The sequence below is a fragment of the Protopterus annectens genome, chromosome 8.part1, assembly GCF_019279795.1.
Source record: "Protopterus annectens isolate FY-2018-M chromosome 8.part1, PAN1.0, whole genome shotgun sequence".
NCBI lineage: Eukaryota > Metazoa > Chordata > Ceratodontiformes > Protopteridae > Protopterus > Protopterus annectens.
The window spans coordinates 225,758,551-225,780,333 of NC_056742.1; positions in this window are offsets into that span (position 1 = coordinate 225,758,551).

A 21,783-nucleotide genomic window follows, 5' to 3' on the forward strand; every position below is an offset into this window, starting at 1 on the left:
CAGCATATGCTGTTTATTGAGGTCACAAGGTTTAGGTCCCTAGAGCATGTAGCTCAGAGGGATTGTGATCTGTTTACGTGGAGCATGTCCAACAGCTCTGGGTTTGACATAGCTTTGTATGTTAGGCAGAGGTCACCTCTGGGTAGGCGGTATGCGACACAGTTTAGCTGTGGTTTTGTGAGACGGTCTGCATAGGGCATCTGTTTGAGGTCGGTATTACTCTTTGTGAGGTTTGACTGTGTCCTTTCCAGTTGCTGTAGATGTCTTGTGAGGTACATACCACATGGGGCATTGTACTCTATAATGGATTTTATGTGTGTTGAGTAGAGGGGAACACTGACCTATATTTCCCTGGATGACACACCTTTTGTGATGATGTGTGCCACGTAGACAGATTACATGACTAGTGTGCACTGTGATTATCAAAAGGGAGACTACTGTCCACCTGTGTCCCATGGTCTCTTATCACACCTTCAGTGTTAAGTAGACTACCACCTATGTGGTAGTTAATGGGTACAGAGTTTTTGCAATAAGGGATGCCAATGCAGTGTCAACATTGAGCTTGAGTCCATGGCTTTGTCACCAGGCATCTGTTGCAGTAAATATGACCCTGTCTCTCTCTCTCTCTTTATATATATATATATATATATATATATATATATATATATATATATACACACATACATATAAACATCCATTGGTGTACATATATATATATATATATATATATATATATATATATATATATATATATACATATAGGCACATATACAGTCCACCTTTCATGGTGGGAATATCAATTATGCGAAGGTTGTGAGGTATACAGTTATGTCATAATATTGCACGGTGTTGTGCGGAATGCATTGAAGGTGTTCCCAGCCCATGTAGCTTTAGCAGGCCTCACTGGCTGTAACACTGCTGATGAATCATACCCACAGCGTTTAACCACCACATGTCATATACCAGCACTGTATGCTGTCTTGTTTGCCACACACTACAACCTACATAGAAATATGCACATAACAACCTTCAACAACATATATATGTCCATCTTTCACAAACAGTTGCAGTATGTCCCTTGCTCTATGCACATGTACAGATGCTAATATATCTGACACAGACAGATCTCTCCATATGTGTGTGCCATACACACACAAGGACCACACTGTTGTAAGTCCGTGTACCTCATGGCTGACATGTTGGGCCTTGCTGCAACATGAACAGGTGTCACATGTGAGCACACAGTAATATTAGAGGGTGCATATATAGCTGCAAATGCTAGATTAGCATACAAGCCTGGTACAGCTGTTGCCAATGCTAAGCTACACATCAATATGACTATCATGCATTTGTTACTCTATCACATCCATGTTTATATAACTGTATGAGCTACTCCCCCAAACAGACATTGTACACACTACTGTACAGAACACAGATAACATGGATCAGATGTTTGACATTTAATGCTGAACTACATATGTCACAGTCACATCCCACTGCACACAGCTACACACTGATTTCTCCATTGCAGTAGTTATGCAGGGCATCTCTGCATAGATACGTACTGCTGCCACATATGGATGATTCAAACTATGTAGAGTACTCTTCAAAAACATCTACTACATGCCAGTAAATACATATCTGTTACATACCTTTCCTTAGTATGTGTTTGTATTTGTCAGTTCAGTGTGTTTTGTAACTTTTTTTTTATGTCTTATTTTTTTCAATATATTTTTTATTTTTCAATATATTTTTTTATATCTTTTTTTTCAATATATTATTTTTTTTAATATATTTTCTTTTATATCTTTTTTTTCTGTTGCTGTTGTCTGTGTCTCTCTCTCTCTGTCTCGCTCTCTCTCCATACCTGCAATGAAATGATTGCATGTGTGGACAGCAAGTACAGCCTGCTTTTATAGGTATCTGCACATGTGCATGTGATGGCCTCTGCACCAATTGTTGGCCACCATTTGGTAATTGCATGCAGCCTGCTGTGTGGTAATTACAGTACTCACTGTCATAGCAACCCAATGCTATAAATTGCTAAGTCAGGTAGGCGTAGCCCTTTCAGCTTTCCAAAGTGGGGGCAATGCTTGTTTGCTGTGGACACCATTGTGTAAGTCAGAGGGTTGGTATACTTCTTGTATCTGATGCTAGGGGTATAGCCAGTGATTTGAATGTTATACTCAGACCTGAATGTTGCCACTTCCAGTACACAGCTGTCAGTGTAGAATTGTACTCACCCCTACAAATGCTAACACAAGATACATGGGAGTATGCAGTTTCTTTTCTACTTATGCAATTAGCTGCCATACATACGTAGTTATTGAGATGTTTTCATTTGGCACATGAACTGTTTGTGGACTGATATACTGCGGATATTAATGTACTCACTTCTGCACAGTTTGTGTGTTTTTTTTTTTGTTGACATTAGCACAGGATGCTCATGAAAACTGGACAATTCCAGTACTGAGTATGCCTACCTACATCCTTGCTGGACCTTGAACACACAGGTATTTTGTACATATGGGTGGGGATTGTCCTGCTATGATATTGTGTGGGGGTTGTAAAGTGCTGCTGTAACATTATTTACTGCTAGAATGGCTTGTTCTGTTATCACAGTCATGTAATGCAATTCCACAACAACTGCTGGTAAAGTTCCACAGAACAGGTTTTGTATTATGGCATTCCTATCTTTCCTTTACATTCACTCATTCTGATGCATGATATATATATATGTATTTCAGCAACAACCTGTTATATATCTACTGTGGCTTAGTGGTACTTCATGCAGTCTAGTGTGTACAAGGTCCGGGGTTCGACACTGATAGTGGTGTTTTATTTTGCTGCTGAGCAGAACAAGGGCCGTCACATGCAGGGTGACTAAGGCACTTTAAAGCAGTTGTATGCTGGTTTGCGTGAAGATTAGCAATACTTAGCTAAGCGCACACAAGCGCACACTCGCGCAAACCCACTAACTACTGCTTAAAAGTGCTTACTCCCACTAACCCCCGTGCTCATTTCTTTGAAAGAAAAGAAAATGGGGAGATAGGACAGTGGTGAAAAAGGGGCACAAAGAGGGAAAGACAGTAGGGAAAACAGCTAGGGATGTGCAGGATGGGTGTATGGAAGGTCCATAGCTGCCCATTTCTTTAACAGCAACAGCTGTGCATATACTAGAAATTTGGAGGGAAATTTGAAACCTTCCACTCCTGACAGAGGGTTGAGGACAACAAAGTATGTTGTACTGCCAATTAAATTTCAGTTTATGTGTCCAGCGGACATGTGTGCAAAATGGGCAGTTATGTATGGGGCATAATTTTTTTGTGGGAGCAGATTGCCATTTTTTTTCAGGTGAGAGTGGAATGTGGGGTAGGGGAAGTAGGTATATTTGGGGAAGTAGGTTGGGGAGGTAAACAGACAAGACAAACAAGATCCATACAGGGGTGGAATATGACACATGGGGTGGGTGAACACCATTGATGGGGAAGGATGTTTGGAATTCGCAAGCCCATGAGCCCACAGATGGCAACAGTGGAATTGAGATCCCCACCCATGGGCAGTCAGCACTGCTCCTTCACAGCTCAGAGGGTGGCTGTGCTGGGGGCTGCATAGGAGGGGCAGGTTCATCCGTGAGTCGCACCACTCTTGCCTCGAGCTGGAGTAGAGGATCAGCAACTGAAAGCTCGATCTCCCTACGCACCACAGCCCGGACCGTTCAGATGGTGATAGGTGGCCTTCCTCTGGCCACGCTTGCATGGGGGACGAGCCCCATCCCCTGCAGCACTTCCACCCAAAGGTGGCACAGGGCCAATGGAGGAGGAGGTCCCGGGCTGGGCACCGGACCTGCTGGTGCCAGGTGCCATCGCCAGCTGAGGTGGGACAGGTGGGTCCGCTGGGACCAGCCTTCCCGTACATTCTATGTTTAGGAGGATTTAATGACAATATGGGTTAGTAATAGCCAACAGCATTCCAAATTAGTGTAACAGCATGCAGTAGTATTCCCATTAACCCAACACACCAGAGTTTCAACAGTTGAACAGCAAGCATAGCACATGCATATATAGAACAACAGTGGACATTCCAACAACATGCAGGATTGATTGGTGGCAACAGGCCACCAAGATTGTGGTATGTAAACAGGGCACATGCATCAAAGTAAATGCAGATATTTATAAACCAATAGGACATATGTCCCAACAAATGTTATGAGATTAGACATACCCATTGAGGTGTGTAATTGCATTGTTTATGACATACAGTAGGGTGTAAAAAGATACCTACATTAACAACTTATATATACTTATAGTTTACACTACATTCCTATTGACTGCAGTTATATATCCCCTACATGTATTATTACACTAGGCAATGTCCGTTAAATTGTGAAATGGGTTTTGCTAGTTTTTTATATACCTGACCTGTATCTGACATACAAACTGTCCAGGATGCAGATGTTACTGCTACGTATTTATATATTTCATTTATATTTATATATCTACATATCTGGATGTGTTCAGGTGACATTATCAGGTATATTTTAACAGCCCCCTACATTTCTAGCAGCACACTGACATTTCTAGGGAACACAATAACAAGCTACTCGTGTGCCAGATTAACCTGTACATGCCAGCCATGAACCGACATTTGAGGACTGTATATATGCTTAACAGCTACTGGCACTCCCTTCATCCACTTTATATGGGCCTACCCATGTGTGGGTTGACCGCGCTTAATACAACAGTACTACTTCTATAATGCAAGGGTACAACAACATATCGAAGAAAGTGACACAGACACACTCCAGGAATTATACCTTTATTAATTACATTACACACTTTTCTAGTGGCTCTCTCATTTATTTGATATATCAGTGCATGCAGAGGACTTTTATTCAAGACATATTATACCTTTATTAATGGGTTACAACACCTTTTTACGCTGTCTCACTTATTTTATATAACAGTACATGCAGAGAAGTTATTCAAGACTTATTATACCTCTTTTAATGGGTTACAATACTCTGTTTAGGCTCTATCACTTCTTTTATATAACAAAACATGCAGAATAATTACTAACCTGCCTGGTGGTGCATCCTTAACAGCCTATCTGCATAGGCTTGCTGATTCGCAGCACGGACACCTGCAGCTGTGACGTAAATGAAGGGATATTGAGACATACCAATCCAGAATATAGACTACAATAGCAATTCTTACATACTTCATTCCATGGCTACATACTCAGTAGTGGGGCATTTCCCATTTCATGGGTCTCCTGTATCCACTGGTTCAGTCGGTCCTCCTTTCATCTCTTCAGGTCTGAGTAGTGGTGTCTGATCTGCTCACCAGTCAGAGGGACGCCTGTGGCACTGGTGAGATCATGTGCTAGACGGTTCCAGGCTTCTGCTTTGTACTCAGTGCCTTGAAACTGGCCCTGCAGGAGTCTTGCATCATGATGATGGATGAGGAGGCAAGCCATTACTTTTGACTTCTCAATGCCCCACCGTTGCACTCGAAAACGAGAGCCCTCTCCAACACCGGCCATGCTGACTGCAGGTGGGAGCTATAACCATTTATGGCAATTATTCCCACCTATGGAGCTTAAATATGCCTCATTTCCCTCACTTATTTGTGATTGGCCAGTTTTGAAAAATCTCAGCTAAAAGCAAACCTGCTTAGCAATGGGTAAACTTCCATTGACATGTATGAGTGTGTTGGAAGTGCACCCATATGAAAAGCTGTCATGGCTTAGTGATTTAGTACTGTGATTATGGTGCACAGTATCCCAGGTTCGAGGCCTGTCATTGCTTTTTATTTTACTACTGGCCAGACCAGCTAGGAGGTGTGGCTCTGTTTAGCCAACTTTGCTCAACTTTGCCCAATGTTGCTCAACGTTGCTCTATGCTGCCCAACATTGCGCTAGTTAAAGCAGTGCTAAGCTATGAGCAATTATACTTAACTGTGCTTAATACTAGTAAACTTTGCTTAGCAGTGCTTCACATTGCTTAAGATACGTTACTTATGCATTTATCAGTATGCATGACCATTTCACATTCATATATATATATATATATATATATATATATATATATATATATATATATAAATATCATATTGTTCACTACTACATAGGCCATTTTAAAAGGTAAATGTCAGAAATTATTTTTATGCACAGATTTCCTACAGAAAATGGGAAGGGGAGTGGTGGGACTCAAACCGGGAATGCCTCCTCTTTGTGCGAAGGCTCTACCACTATGCTATTGCTATTTGGTTAATTTGCATATAAGCAGTTTATTATCCTCTTCAATGTCTAAACTGTTAACTGTAGCTAAGAAATGGGCAAACCCGTGCACACATGCACAAATACGGGCAGCTATATCGGGAATAATAAAACAAAAAAAAAGTTTTACATTTTATTATATTTGTACAGGGGTTTAGAATGTGGGGGAGTGTAGTGTTGGGGATATACACATTTGAGCGGACTCGCTCATGTCTGGTGACATTTTCAGTTTAGGCACCTGCAGGGGCATGGATATTTGGACTGCTTGGCAGTCTGACATGCCCCCTGCACTAGTGCATGCTCCATGTTAGCCTTAGAGTTGAGTCAGCGCACCCTCATGAATATGCATGACGCGCTGACATCATACTCTTAGGCTGCAGTTTCCATGTAACACTTATTTAGCCTTACACGGAGGATTACTGAATCCCGGCCATAGTCTACTCAGAACTAATTTACTGTGTACCTTTGGTTTCTGCAAGAAGCCACCATGTCTACAAAACTGTATTTTAAAATGCATAATACAGCATATGCCAGATACCTCTCAAACTCTGGATGGAAGAAATCTAGACAAAGCCAAAAATAATGGGAGGACAAAATTAGATAAATTTTAAACACCATCATTCAAAGTTGCTAGAACACGTTTTGCATTAGCAAGCATTTCCTGAAGTATATGAAGTCTGAAACTGAATTGCATGCCATTATTTCTAAATTCAATCCTGAAAAATTTGCCAGAAAAGCACAAACTTTATGAGAAACAGACCAAAAATTTTAATCAAAAAGCTGTAAATTGTATGAAAAGTTGGACAGTTGAGAGGTTTGGTATGCCAGACTTTCTAATTTTGTTCATTACATTTCACAGCTATAGGTTTTCTATTGCTGTTACACAAATTAATCAGTTTCACCATGTTACTTCATTTTTATTTTCCACAAGAGCTGTTTAGTATTACTAAATGCAAGTATTATTAGCAATCCATAAACAAAGCTGTCATTTACTGTATTATAGCAAGTACAAATAACATTGAAAACTAGAACTACTTAAATTAATAATTAAAATGCATGTAAAACCTTAATCATCAAAAATGTGTGAAAATGTGTGCAGCAAGCTGGCAGAATTTATTTGGCATAATCACATCTGAAAATGGAAATCAAAGTACGCCCACTAATGTTTATAATGTTTGCAGACTACAAAATACAGTTAATTAGAATGCACTTATGCTTAAAAATGTTATTGAGTTGTCGGGTATCTTGCAATTTTCCGAGAGTACAGAAGGGATTTGAGATCTAAAATGAGTGGCATCCATTATATAAGTAGTTTGAGAGAAGGATAACTTCCCAAGTTTCGTAGTCTTTTTTTTACATTACAAGTCCAATGACTGTACTAATGCTAATCAGATATTTCCATCTAACTTTCCATATACAGCACTTAGCTTTGACAACAGAACTAACACTTTTACATTAATTGTGATGCAGACCTTTATGTTCTGTACATCATTGTCATAATGTTTAGTTCATTAGAATTTTAGTTTTTGCTAACTGTATACATGTATGTATGTAAGTGTGTGTGTGTGTATGTGTGTGTGTGTGCACTTAAGTGCATAAAAGAAATCAAGTGTGATTGATGTAGCTCTGTAAGAGAGCATCATAAACATGTATGTGACACTGCCTCTTCACTGTACTGTCCACCTGAGTCTCTCAGCTCTGTAAATAAGGTTTCCTAATCACATAATAACTTATTGTAGACAAAGTAGTCAATGCATTTTTGAAGTGAGGATAGCAGTTATTTTTTGCTCTTCTATGTTCATGTCATAACTTGATCCATTTATTTGCATTAACAATACAGTACTTTATTGGGACCCATGAGCAAGCTTTGCATTGCAAACGCACTAGTCACTATCGAAAGATTGCACACCATGAACTCTGACTCATGAACATATATAAAATTAGGCATAAAGCCCAAAATGTGATCTATAATGTTTAAGCACAGTTAATAAGCCAAGGCAGAAAAAGACAAACAATTGTGGGGCACAAAACAGCATTAGTTTGCTTTATGATCCATTTATAGACACTGTACTTTGGCATAAAGTGCACTGGAGAATTGGTGGTGACTGATGTCTAAGTGTCAGAATGACGCCGACATGGACGGGGCCATGTCTAATATAACATGAATGACTATTTGATGCAATGGACAATATGGTGAATGCTGTTGCCACATGTCTATACAGCTGCAATACAGGCAGAAATTCTTCATCTATCATAATGTTGGCATAATAATTAATCATAAACACTTTAAGCAGGGTCATATTTGTGGCATGTGTTTTATAATCTTGATCCTCCAAAACAGCATGACTGGCCTATCATGTTAAAAAGTAACACTTCAGTGACTCTGTGCTTTCAACATTTATACATCCCAATGGGGATAGTACACCTATTTCCTCCTCTTCAGTATCTACAGTACTGGATAAATCCTAAGATGCATGTTGTAGCTTATAGATAAATACACAACATTCCCCGTGTTCTTTAGCACCCTTCAGGAATGTTAGGAAAAACGCATACATATATTTATAGGGTGTCAGGTCCACTAATAATACAGATGCATAACAGACTACATTAGTGTTACCATCAAGACCTGGGATGGTATATGTTAACACAAAGAAATATACCGCCATGAAATGCCAGTTCATATGCAGTACACAGTGCAATCATCAGGAATGCCTGAGTTTTAATATCTAAAATGGGTGTTACGCTGTCACAAGGAAGATAAGTCAAATATACAAGGAATTTACCAACAGGATGATGTAACAAAGACATCTTTTTTCCCCCAGTTGTAAAACAGAATATACTGTAGAATCAGCACATATAAATGGAGAAAAGTACTCAGAATTAAACAGGTACAGTAGAAGTGATAAATATGGGAGAATAATGGGATCATGGGTGCATCCAGATGCATAGGTGGTTCAACCAGTGCCCCCACCCCCAGACTCCCAGACCCTCAGTTATACTAGGCTGTGACAGGGTCATTCTGCTTTACTTGACCTAGATTCACCCTAACAGAAATTACAGCAAAGTAAAAGGGAGTTTTCTGCTCTAGTCTTGGTCCTGTTGTAATAACAAGTTCAGTATTATTAGTAATCTCTTGTGTGTCTCATGGTGTTAGTGAGTTAGTCTCCCATAGTAGTCAGTTGTTACTTAACACAGGAATTACTGTATCAGAAGATAAAACCATGCTTATCTTGAAGAATGATAGAGAGGTATTGTTTTATTTTGCTCCTCTTTATGATACGAGGTTAATGAATGAAGTTACAAGAAACAACTGTGGAATGGGCAGTCTCAGACAGCATGAAAACAAACTCTAGTAAGCTTAAAAAATGCAGAAACTGTGATAGTAGTTAATGTCTGTTCACTAAGACTTGTGACAGAATTTTGCCAATTCGGCAGTATGTCCGAAAAATGTTTGGTGCAGTTACAGATAGAAGCAAAATAATCCAAGAGAAATGAAATAAGAGGAGTATGTGCTGAGTGGTGGATGGCACAGGAGAACTGAATAATCATTCACTTTGCTGAAAGCATCAGTAGAGTGACTGTGGAAAACAGCCAAAGAAGCAATAAGAGCAAGCATGCAAAGAAGTATAAATCAGAATACTATGCAGTATAAATAAGCACACTCATAAGAGCAAGCATGCAGAGAAGTATAAATCAGAATAGTATGTAGTATAAATGAATACGCTCATAAGAGCAAGCATGCAGAGCGGTATAAATCAGAATAGTATGTAGTATAACTGAGCACACTCATAAAAGCAAGCATGCAAAGAAGTATAAATCAGAACAGTACGTAGTATAACTGAGCACACTCATAAGAGCAAGTATGCAAAGAAGTATAAATCAGAACAGTACGTAGTATAACTGAGCACACTCATAAGAGCAAGCATGCAAAGAAGTATAAATCAGAATAGTATGCAGTATAAATGAGCACACTCATAGGAGCAAGCATGCAGAGAAGTATAAATTAGAATAGTATGTAGTATAAATGAGCACACTCATAAGAGCAGGCATGCAAAGAAGTATAAATCAGAATAACATGTAGTACAAATGAGCACACTATGCAAAGAAGTATAAATCAGAATAGTATGTAGTATAACTGAGCACACTCAAAAGAGCAAGCATGCAGAGAAGTATAAATCAGAAAAGTATGTAGTATAAATGAGCACACTCATAAGAGCAAGCATAAATCAGAATAGTATGTAATATAAATGAGCACATTCATAAAAGCAAGCATGCAGAGAAGTATAAATCAGAATAGTATGTAGTACAAATGAGCACACTATGCAGAGAAGTATAAATCAGAATAGTATGTAGTATAACTGAGCAGACTCATAAGTAGATGTGATATAAAAATTCAGTCAGTAGAATAAGTAGTAAAATAGGTAAGAAAAGTACCTGCACACTGTCATAACAGCATACAGTTAACGTTTCAGTAGAGAAAATAACATACAAAAAGTACTTGCAGCATGTACTACTGCTGGGCATGGGATGTGAAGGAGAATAAGGAAGGAGTCAAGTGAGGGTAAGACAGGAAAGGAGAGAGACAGAAAAGTCATAGAGAGTAGGGGAACAAAGGGAAGTTTACAGTTATCTCCTACCTGCGCAGGTTCAAGAGATGCAGGCATGCGTGCCCATCTGGTGACACATCATAAAGACAGAAAACTTAAGTAGCTCATCAGACAGGTCCCTTACAATGTGCCTGTGTGAGTAAAGCATACTCTGGGTGAAAAACAATAGGACTGGATTGGGGGGTGGGGGGGTAATCCAAAAGTCATGCAGTTAAAATATAAATGTTATATGTTAATACACAGTAATGTCATACATTTCTGATACCTAATCTGAAACAGTCTTTAAGTTAGAAAAAACAGCAAGTGGTTGGAGAAGTACAGTGGTAGATGAGGGGCACCACCAAAATTATCCAGGTTGTGACCTGCAATTGCTAAGGAATAAAAAATGTCTTCTTTTAAACTACAGCAAACTGTTTGCTACAACATAGCAAACAGTTGCTACAATTTATACCCTGACTACATGGAGCATTATGACACTCGTGTTTTAGTTTAAAAAAAAAAATCTTATTTTTAAACTTTAGCAAACTGCTTGCTGCAAATGTATCTTCAAATGTAGCAAACAGTTGCTACAGTTTGTACCCTGCCAACACGGAACACTACTGTCCTCATGTTTTATTTAAAAAAAAAATCTTTTTAACTTGTAGCAAGCAGTTGCTGGAGTTTATATCCTGCCTGTATACAGCACTACAGATTTTTTTTCCTTTTAAACTGTAGCAAATTGCTTGCCGCAGTTTAGACGACATGTAAAGTGGTACAGCAGTCAAGTTTAAGACCGTAAATGCAATACCGTTTTTTAAAAGCCAGTCTTGCATTAACTAGAAAGAGATCATGATCAGCCAATCATCCTTTCCCAACCCCTTGTACCTGGGGCAGTTGCTGTTTTTGCCCCAGTCTAGCTACACTATCGAGTGTATCATTGGGAAGAACAAGGGTGTTTTGAGTCCTAAAGAATTGTGCATTTGGTGACAGCTACTGCTTTATAATGTATGGAAGAGGAAAATAACTGCAGAAAGATATATGCCAACTACAAGTAGATTGCTCAAGAGCAGATGAGTGACTAGACACAATTCATACCCTGTTATGTAATTTCAGTTTTCACTTTCATTTATGCTAAAATTTTAAGGACTAATTCATAACTAAATGTTTTAAAAATATGTGATCTACCTTTAGCACCACAATGAACTGCAGGTGACATTAAGGCATTCTTAAGTTATTTATCAATATTTTAGGTTTTTTGGAGTGTTTTTAGTATCTAAGCAATCATCGGGACTTGTATGGTCTAGATACTTTGTACTGAAAAGCTTGGAGATGACAAACAGGAGAAACTTTGAGTGAATGTTTCTGCAAATATGATAGCTATATCTTCAGTGTTTGAGAGGGTGATGTCATTAATGATATATTTGGTGCATTCATAGGTATTATTTCTGAGGTTTTTTACATAATTATAGAATGTCTTTTAGTAATCAATTTCCGATATAATAATTTTAGTTCATAATTAGGTCTGTGCCATTTGATTTTGCTCATCATTTCTTTATTAAACTTTTTAGTATGGTTGGAACAGACTCAGCTTTTGTTCTATTCTTTAAGGCTAAACGCTTAATGTGATGTGTCCTATCTCACTCTCATTCTTAACTGGTGGGCTCAGAACCGATCCTCGGGACTTGGCTGTTTACAAAAGCTCGAGGTCATCCACTAGCTCATGGTTGTATCCCTATCCCATCATGATCTAGGAAAGATCCATGGATATCTTTTGCTGCTAAACAGATTTGGGCGCTTCCATTTTGGCTCTGGCTAAGTTAAATAACTTTTTCTTCAAATTTTTAATATAGTTACTGTTTTTGACTGTTATTTAGTTAGCAATTAGTGTGTAGGTAGTTTTCTCTCAGTTTAAGAGAGTTCGCTCTTCTGTTTGCTTTTGGCCGTCTTTTTTTTTCTTCATCAGGCCTGTGTTGCTGTCTATCCCAGCTTAATTTTTAGTGTTAAAGGCTTTTTACACATTCATTTTAGTTCGAGGGTGTTATTAAGTAAAATTGTTGTTCCTGTTGCTTCTTTCTAACTAAAATGGCACCTCTTTTAAGTTATAGGGCTGCCATTGCCCTTTTAAGTTAGAGGTCTATTTTTCTCTTCTTCCTTTTGAACTTAGCAGCTTGGGAGCTTGGACCTCCCCTTCAACATTGATTCCTCCTCCGAGCCAACCTGGGACCTCGGAGCCGGAATGCCTGGAGCCTATCTTAGTGGAACTGTCAGTGCCAAGACCTATTCTGTGTTATTCAGGCCCAACATCAGCTCTGACATCCTCTGTTCCTTCTGAACTCGAGGAGTCTAGGGGTCAACGGTCTCCGGTTGGGTCTGGGGAGGGAAGTCAGATCGGACAGTTATCGGATCTGACCTTGCCTCTCGGGGCTTCAGCATGGGTGAGCTCAACTCCTACATCAGCCTAGAGCCAACTCCTTTGATTCCAGAGATCCCTTCTGGATCATCGTAGCCAGAAGTTTCTTTGGATCAGGGGAGAGAGGCTTTTGAGGTGATGAGGAGAGTACTGTCCTCACAGACATCTCCACTCTTAGGCCCCAACATTCTTCCTCCAAAAGCACAGCCATCTGTCTTGGCACCACACTATCGACAGACATGCAGAGACCCTAGTCCTCAGGCTATCCCATCAGTTGAACCCCTCTCTTCTGAAACCTCTCCAGAATACCCTTCTGAAGAGGTCCTTCATAAGAGACTTTGCAAGAGGAAGCAATTAGACTCCCCAGAGGAGTCCATCACTTCTGATACAGACCTCGATGAGTCAGAAGGGTCCCCACTGTCAGCCACTGAGGATGTCTCCTTCCCAGACAACCTGGAAATCCTTAAGCAGAGAGGTGGTTGGAAGCCTGTTAACTCTTCTGAGGATAAGAATGTATACCTGAAGTCTTTTGGGTCTCACCCTCCTGCCACGTGAGTGTCTCCTCCTTTCGACGAGCTCATGTAAGTAATGAGTCGAAAGGCATGGGAGTCTCCAGACTCAGTGGAACCTGTTCCTCGGAGACCAAATAAGTTTATTACTGCTGCTACAGACAGGGATTTTCTTACTAAGGGTGTTCCAGTAGATGCTATGGTGGTGGCGGCAGCCACAAAAAAGAAACTTTGAGAGACATCTTCGTCTGTCCATCCACTGAACAAGGAGTCTCATATGATGGACCGATATGGGAAGCGCATGTTCTCTTCAGTGACATTTTACTTGGATCACTGAATTATTTGACTCATTTTACTAGGTTGCAGACAGATCTCCTGAAAGAGCTGGAAAATGCTCTACAAGGTACAGTAGCTGCAGGATTCTCGGACAAGGTTTCCTCTCAGCTCTCCACATTAAACTCTGTGATAAAAAAAGTTTGAACAAACCACTGCTTACACTCGTACAAGGCACGGAACTGTGATAGCAAAAATCCACAAAGATGTGCGTTAATCCACAGGAGTGATACGTTAATCCACAGAAATGGTGCTTTCACTAATTCCCCAACTGAGATCGTATGGAGAAAATCTACGTAATGAAACACTCTCAAAAGCTTATAAAAAGCAGTAAAAAGTTTAATCACAACCATAAAACGTTAAGCACTTTCACTCGTACACCACGAGCTTCCTCAGAACAAATTGCATTTCCTGTCCTTCATTTTTAAAAACCAAAATTGGCGCCAAAAATGCAAGGAATTCTTTAAAGCTATAGTGTTCATTCATTCATTCTATATGCATTTTATATCTTTTAAATTAGGTATGAATTGCCTATATAATGCAACCTCAACTATTCTATGCAAAAGACATGAATTAAAAAATATGAAATATAAAATTTATCATATTATGTGCAAATTAAGAACATTTTATATATGTCTCAAACTTCACCCTATAGTTATATAAACAATACATATACTGATCCTAGATGTCTCTAAAATATAAACATACTGAATGCATATTACTAATGCTACCTATTGTAATCTATACAACAAAATTGCTATATAAAATTGTGCAATTATAACAACTACAAATATAACAGGTATAAACCAAAGGTATCATAACCCTTCATTGATTTCTCAACATCAATAATGAACACTATAGCTTTTAAGAATTCCTTGCATTTTTGGCGCCAATTTTGGTTTTTAAAAATGAAGGACAGGAAATGCAATTTGTTCTGAGGAAGCTCGTGGTGTACGAGTGAAAGCGCTTAACGTTTTATGGTTGTGATTAAACTTTTTACTGCTTTTTATAAGCTTTTGAGAGTGTTTCATTACGTAGATTTTCTCCATATGATCTCAGTTGGGGAATTAGTGAAAGCACCATTTCTGTGGATTAACGTATCACTCCTGTGGATTAACGCACATCTTTGTGGATTTTTGCTATCACAGTTCCGTGCCTTGTACGAGTGTAAGCAGTGGTTTGTTCAACCTTTTTTTATCACCAGTATACAACAAACGCTGAATTCTGGAGCACATTAAACTCTGTGGTTAATTTCTCCATGAAGCTTATTTTATATGCAGCAGATGGAGCATGCAGGGCAGCAGGTTCAGAAATTTCCATGAGGAGACATTCCTGGATGCACTTGTGTGACCTTGTGGAGCCTTTTAAGTCTGCCTTTGTTAATGCCCCCTTTGATGGCTCGTCCCTCTTTCTGGCAAAAAGTTAAGGACACACTCACCAGGTGCAAGCAAGAAGGAAAAACTCCCTCTGCCATAGGATTCCATTTTTCTCTACCTTCTAGGCCTTACCCAAAAGGTCAAAGGGGAGGAAAGATGTGGTTCCAAAAATCCCAGAGAGTTTTTCAGGAGAAACGTGGTGACTGTTGCCCCAGGGGCAGAGGGGGAATTGGTAATGGGAGACACCATCCATGTGACAGAGGGGGTCTGCAAAATCAGGGCAACAGGGATTCTTTCCGTGGTATGCCTTTTCAGCACTCCTGAAGGGAGGCCCACCTGTCCATCTCTGGAGGCACTCGGGCATCACTTATCTTTGTACCCAGAAACCTGGCTAGAAATAACAAAAGACAAATGGGTACAAAGCATTGTATCCAGAGGCTACTCTATACTCTTTTCCATCCTTGTCCCAAACATAAAGAACATGCCAGATGTTCTACCCAGTCAAAGGAAACAAGCAACTCAAGAAATTCAAAAGTTGCTAGACAAAAGAATCATCCAAACAGTCCCCACACACCAAAGAGGATCTGGAAATTACTCAAGGTTCTTTTTAGTTGCAAAGAAAACAAGGGACAGGGGACCCATACTCAATCTCAGCAGATTAAAAAATCAGTAAGGAAAACAAAGTTCCATAAGGTAACACTGCAGTCAATACTCCCATTTCTGGGAGAAGATGATTGGATGTGCTCTAAAGACCTCCAGGATGTGTACTACTGGGTCTACCTGATAACACCGACATGCCAAAACACTGTCAATGAAATAACCGACACGACAAAACCGAAAGTTCAAAAACATGAAACTTCACATGCCCAGAAAACCACAATCCTGGCAATCAACAAAACAAATAACCTTCCCAAAAAACGCACAGAGTATGGAGAGTATGGAAATGGGCAACCTCATCCCAGCATTTTCTGATAGCAGTGCACATACCAGGGAAAGCCAACGTGATAGCAGATAAACTCAGCAGAGCGATCCTGATGCTTCATGAGTGGTCCCTGGAGCCAGGATTAGTGGAGATGATTTTCCACAAATGGGACCACGCTTTGTTCATATCTTTTTGCCATGTCCATGAATACAAAATGCAGCAGCTATTTTGCCCTAATCCCCACTCTGGGGGAGTCACCAAGGGATGCACTTGTACACGATTGGCCCTTGGGACTCTTCTATGTATTCCCTCCTTTTCCCTTTATACCCAAAGATCTTCAGAAAGCCAGCTCATTGGAAAGCAACTTGATTCTCGTCACCCCATACTGGTCTTATCAAATCTGGTTCCCCTTCCTTTAGCCTCATCTCCAAAAGGAGCCGTGGGGTCTGGACCCAGTTCCGGACCTTCTGACTCATTCATCAGGGATGCTCCATCTCTCTCTTCAAACCCTCAAATTGACAGCTTGGCTGCTCTGATTCCAAATATAGCCATGCTAGCCAGGCTCCCTAACCTTTCTTCATCTGTGAAGCATAACTTGATCTCATCCCATAAGGCTTCAGCGAGGAGATTATACACGAGTAAATGGAAAAGATTTTCGCCTTGGGCATTAAGTAACCACATCAATCCCTTTTCTGCTCCCATAGGTTCCATTCTTGAATTTTTGACAGAGTTGTTTAATGAAGGTGCAGCTGCAACTACCATTCGAGTTCAGTTGGCAGCGATATCTAATTATCATGTAAGTTACTTGAGCCCAAGTCTGATGCCTCACAGACTATGTAAAGCATTTCTAAAGGGCACTTTTTTATTAGGACCACCCATTAAGACCCCTTTACCACCATGGGACCTAAACATTGTTCTATCCTGTTTGATTCTCCCACCCTTTGAACCTGCATCATCCTGTGATCTAAAGTTCTTGACATGGAAAAGAATTCTCTAGATTGCCATCACTTCGGCTAGAAGAGTTTCAGAGTTACAAGCTTTATCAATACAGCCCCCTTATATGCTTTTCCATGATGACAGTCTCCCTTCAAACAAACCCATCCTTCCTACCAAAAGTATGCTCGGAGTCTAATTTAAATCCATCCATAGAACTACCAGTGTTTTTTCCTAAGTATGGCAACAATGCAGAATATGCGCTACATCAACTGAATGCACATAGGCAGTTATGCTTCTACTTGCACAGGACAAAGGACCTCAGAAAATCTAACCAATTATTTGTTTCCTTTTCAGAATCTAAAAAAGGTGCTCCTGTATCTAAGGTTATGCTTTCAAAATGGCTTTCAGATTGCATTACCTTTACATACAAATCTCACAACAAAGATAACACAAAAATTGCTATTGTCCAGACTCATTTGACCTCTACTCTTTTATATGCATCACCTGTATTTATTAACCTCAGGAAAACTGAGCTGGTAAAACTGGAAGCCTGCTACAATAAAATAGCTAGATATGCAGCAAACTCTACAATGAGATCACACTATTGTTCTACCCTAAGGAAACTAAACTGGTTAGAACTTCCCCATCTCCTACACTTGTCTCAGCTTAACATGGCTTACAAAATCTTCTATCATTCTGCAAAAACTCCATCATTAAATGACTTGCTAGAGCCCTATTCCTGTAATAGAATGCTGCGGTCAAACAAGCCCCTCATACAAATCTCAACAGCACACAATCGTGCTGGAGAGTCCACCTATTCTTATTATATTGCTAAGATTTGGAACTCTATACCTAGTTACATCACATCTAGCACTATGTTAACTAAATTTAAACAAACACTAAAAACCCACCTTGCCACTAAGTGGCTCTGCTCTTGCTCTGTCCCAGACTAAAAAACTTCAAACTCTTTACTTTACTTACAGCTGTATTTATTTATAATCTTTTGTTCTATGTGGAGCTTTTCTCCCCAGACCTCTGCTGAAAATGGACATTCCGTCCAGTCAGACTTTCCCGGTAATCAAATGTAAAAATAAAATAAATAAATAAATAGCAACCTCATCTGCCTTTCGGTCTAGACTAACAATTGACACCATTTGTGCTGCTGCAACATGGGCAAGGCCTCATACCTTTATCACTCATTACAAAGTTGATTTGGCCTCCAGGAGCTACTGTTCTGGAGAATATTCTTCTGTTACCACCCAAGAAAGTTGGTGCTAGGGAGTCCACATCATTAGGAGTTTTGATTATGGCTCCTAGTTTGCAGTCATCTGCAAACTTTGTTAGCCAAAGACCTTCTGTGTTAGCCTGTACTTCAGGGAAGTAGATACTAAACAGGAAAGGACCCAGGACTGAACCCTGTCATTCTCCAAGCCTTTGGCTCCTAGAGGACGGAGTGGTCAATTTTGGAAAAAATATGTTCTACGACCTTCTTCTCTGCTGTTAAGTTTGAATAATTATTACTATTATATATTGTTTTATCAGCAAACATGATTTGGAGAGCTTTCATAGGGCATGATGGTATAGGGATACAGCCATGAGCCAGTGGAAGACCTCAAGCTTTTGTAAATGGCCGAGTCGGAACTAAATATAGGTTCCAAACCTACCAGTAAAGAATGAAGGCAAGATGGACAACACACATGGAACATTATGGTGAGTACATAACTTCTTTTTATTGCAGAGTTTCTTTATAGTTGAGTTCTACCAGACAGATTTGTTTCTAAAGTTGATGCATTTCTGTTCAATGGGAAAGTGAACCTCTATGCAATATTTAATATAGGAATTTAAATTTTGGGTTTAAGGTCAGTATTTCCTATAGGACCAATAAGGGGTGAGTGGACAGTTGAATCATTCCAGTACTTAATTGAGCGCAAAGACAGTGGCTTTAGAGAAGTCACACAAGGTATTTAGGTTGGTTGTTGGCCTAGTCAGAAACTGTATGGTGAATACCATAACACTGCAATCTGATCTGATATGACTATGGCTGTTTCTGAGGACAAAATCATGCATGCTGGTGCACTTAATGGAGTAGGGAACTATTTGATCATGATGGCTTACAATGATAGTCAAGGAAGTAGTATGCATATTAATTTGTAGAGGTGCATGTGTGATGATCTATGGGTAGATACTTAAATGCCACTAGAAAGATAGTGTTTACGTTAGTACAGAGGGACTCTAGTTCATTAATGTATATATTTCATGATTTGTAGGTTTCTTCGATTGGTTACTGTAGTTGGCTAGGATATATTATGAGGTCTGGATTTACTGATAGGATATAAAGCAGTTCACTGTTCCGATTAATTAGTCTGAGATGATGGTTTTCTGGCTAGAGACAGATTCATCACCATGCCAGCATTACTGCTATTTACACTTGCAATCATAGAAGACTGGCAAAGAAGGAATACGTCCATTTCTCTAGAATAAGGTTTCAGTGACAACTCAAATGTCTATATTTTACAGAGATAGAATGAAAGTCCTTGAGGGATGGCATTTTCTTATTTAGGCTCCTAGAGTTAGAACCTTTAAAGCTAAGCAGGTGACATTTTTCAAAGAAGAATGCTCACCTCAGAGATACCCAGGAGGTGGTTCTCAGTCTTGTACATTTTTCTTTTACATAAATGACATTACTGGCTCACTTGTTCAAACAACCATCGTTATACATAGGGCATTATTTTTCAAAGAACTAGACCATCCAAAAATAATAACAATTAAAAGGAAAGAAAGAAAGAATGAGAGAATTGCTTTCAAGCTAATACTCTAAATGTAAACAATGCTAAGGCCACGCTCAGGGATTCAGAAAGAAACCCAGTGATCATGTTTAGGGCTGTGGGAAATAGGCCATTTTTCAGTGATATGTAATTCTGCAGTTCACAGACACATTAGCCACAAAGAGGAAATACCAAATTATTAGATAATTTGCAAGTCTCTTGATTTCTCTTAATTACTGTGAATGCAAATTAGCACTTTCCTGCATAAGTTAACACCCACACACATACACAATTATATCCTATTCACCCATACGTGCCCTTTTGTTGTCATAACATCACTCATGTCTCCTTTTTCCTGCCATTGTAAATCACTAATGAGTACAATCAGTCATTAATGCCAGGCATTAGACTTTCAGACTCTATATCGTTCAATAAATACATGCTAGTGCAAAATGTGTTGTCATATCAAATCTCTAAGCTTATAAGGGGGATAATTCAAATCCTTCCATGGCTGTTTGGCTGTCTCTCCATTACTTTTGGCTTTGTCTGCATTTTTTCCAGTGCCATATTGTGAGGCATGCTTATGTGTCATGTCTCTCTCCTTCACAAACTGTTTCATCATAATACAGCTAAAAAAAAAACCTTTGCTAGACTAACTCAGCAGTTAGTTTAGAGTTTCATGCTACTGATCTCTGTATCATTGGTGTAGTGGTTTAAATCTCCCCACCCTTCTTTGTAACTTACATTTTTTACTAGCTTTACTTCTTATTCTTCTATAGTCCTTGGTGTCTCTAGGATTTGGGAGGGTGAAGAGACTGACTCCTTTTTATTAATCACTTTGCACTGTAAAAAGTAACCTTGGTGTCTAGTATTCCTAGTGACCAACATTGCTTTTTTATATAAATGCCCTTAAGCCAGATTGTTAGAGTTATCCCTGGTGAGTTGTGTTACCCCCCCAATCCAAATCTTTATTAAGTGCCCTAATGGCATGATGCTAAGTGTTATGCCTGATGGTTAGGGTGTCATTAAGGCACACAATGAAAGAGTTACCCTAGTTTCTAGTGGTTCCCCAACCAACACTATGTTTAAGTGCTGTTTAGGCACACATGAAAAAAAATTATCCCTGGTGTCTAGTGTTTTCCCTGCCCCTAAGTAACATTAGCACATGGCAATCTAAATTATCACTGACAGATTTTCTCCCATACCCAGTATTGCATGCTTTGCTCCTTAGATTAGAGATGTGTGGAAGTATGACAGCCACATCATCCCATACACATACCCCTAATCCTACTCAGAAGCACTCACCCATTCAGAATTACACATACAAACCTACCCTATCACCCCTACTGTGACCTCCCAGGCAGGCACACACATGAAGTCCCTCACATACAAAAATGCACACACCTACCACCAATATCTGTTTGCTAAACTCCCTGGCACTTGCCTCTGAAATGATGGGTAAATGGAAGCTTTTAGACTCATTTGTTAACATGAGTGGCCAGAAGCAGCCATGATCATTTATGCAGCAGACTGATTCACTGAATTGTTCACCTGTGTAAATGCATTCCTTTAAGTAGTTCGATGCTTCTCTATTTTCATGCTAATGTACTGTGGTAGGGCTCTCTCTGAATGTGGAATGGTTACTACTTTGTGTACACCTCTTGTGC